General features: G+C 39.3%; 1 long non-coding RNA gene across 1 annotated transcript; it reads left to right on the top strand.

Moving 5' to 3' along the window:
* Window positions 1-245: 245 nt before the first annotated feature.
* On the top strand, window positions 246-1,316 carry LOC145862674 (uncharacterized). Its single transcript, XR_014382255.1, has 2 exons — window positions 246-309; window positions 900-1,316. It is a non-coding gene; the product is annotated as an uncharacterized LOC145862674 (long non-coding RNA).
* Window positions 1,317-1,783: the final 467 nt, after the last annotated feature.

The following is a 1,783-nucleotide window of genomic DNA, read 5'->3' as shown; positions in this document are numbered from 1 at the left end:
TGATAGAGATTGATAACATTCATATAATTGTGTTAAAAAGTTCAAATCCATCAAGCGTACAAAAGGTAAGAATTGTAAAAGGAATGTGTAAACGTTATATTGATTACTTTATTTTGTGGTGCCTAATTGAAGGGGAAAAGTGTTAATCTGTGATCTACTAAATGCTCTTAATCTATGAGCCTGAGATCGATTGCTCTGGTCTCCACCCAAGTTCGCGGGGAAATCGCTGTCTTTTCCTTATTGCAGTAAAAGTTCTCAGTGAGGAAACAATACCGTATCACACTCGTGATTATTTCTCCCCTTTTTCAGGTACGTTATTGATGATATAACAGAGTCATTTAAATGTAATAACTCGCAAACATGTCAAGAGTGTTTAAGGTGTGTCTTAGTAACATCTTGAGGAAGTTAGAGTTAAGTTTGCTGAGAGTAATATGAGCCCTGCTCGGTTGCAGCAAAGGCTAGCTTCGTACTGAGAGTAGCTGCCATTTTATGTCGATCGTGAATGAACATGTGCGTTGCTAATAAGATATTTTGCGGTGTTATTTGTATAATGGTTTTTCAAACACTTTATTGACTGTTGATAAATTGAGTTATGGTTTACTGAGTTAAAGCTTTGTGCTTGACAGTTATATTGAAATTAGTGTATGTTTCAGTGAATTACAGAGTATACTGTTGTGACTTGAATAAGCCTTGTACCCTACAACACTAGCTCTTTCCTGTAGATCTGTTGTTTTGTAAAATGTGTTACTTTTGTAAAATGTGTTACTTTTGTAAAATGTGTTACTTTGGTAAAATGATTGCAGTAAAAGTTCTCAATGAGGAAACAATACCGTATCACACTCGTGATTATTTCTCCCCTTTTTCAGGGGCGTAACATATGAACCCTTTATTTTGGACAGGTTCGTGTCTCTGCGGAGTGGCGATGATGTTAAGCAGACGGTGAAGATACTGCTAGACACTGGTGCAGCCCAGTCCTTCATTTTGGAGTGTGTTTTGCCTCTGCAACTGGTTACAGTGTGTTAGTACAAGGTGTGGAGATGGGTTGCAAGGAAGTTCCTTTGTATAATCTGGAACTCGAGTCTGATGCAAGCAGTAGAATCAGAATTTTTTTAAACTAGCAAAAAACTGGTAAAAACACACTCACTCTACACACATTGTAATATTGTTGTATAGTGGTATTATGCATTTTGTATTGTAGGTATGTAGTGGTGTAATAATCTTATATGATGTACTGTTTTATCTTTTGTTTTATATGTAATGTTCCTTAATGTGCAGCAGCTAATGGGGATCCCTAATAAATACAAATATAAAATGTATTTCTGGTTCCGTTGTCATGGGAGTGAGGCCTAGCCTGCCAGTGAAGAGGGTCTAATTCGTTTTGGGAAACGATTTGGCTGGAGGGAAGGTTGTGCCAAATCTTGTTGGTTGTAAGGAACCCAGAGTAGAGGAACCTGATGGGTTATCAGAAAAGTACCCTTGAGTGTTCCCAGCGTGTGCCGTTACAGAATGTCGCTGGGAGCAAGTCTAGTGTTGGGGAGGATGTCAGCGATCCCACCATGGACGATATGTCCGAAACGTTTATGGGTGATCCCGATTTCGGTACAACTCCTGAGTTGACCTATCCTTTGAAAACCCCAAAGGTGAGCCAGGTTGTAGGACCGCTGAAGGAAGAGAAGGTTCTTACATTTGACACTTCAATGTCAAGGAAGCAGCTGATGGCTGAACAGAGAAAATATGTTTCCTTCTCCACTCTTTTTGCTCAGATACGTCCAGAGGAGGAGTT

Source organism: Salmo salar, chromosome 22, assembly GCF_965601325.2.
Source record: "Salmo salar chromosome 22, fSalSal1, whole genome shotgun sequence".
NCBI classification, from domain to species: domain Eukaryota; kingdom Metazoa; phylum Chordata; class Actinopteri; order Salmoniformes; family Salmonidae; genus Salmo; species Salmo salar.
Note: the sequence above shows the minus strand (reverse complement) of the source record. Positions and strands in the feature narration are given on the sequence as shown.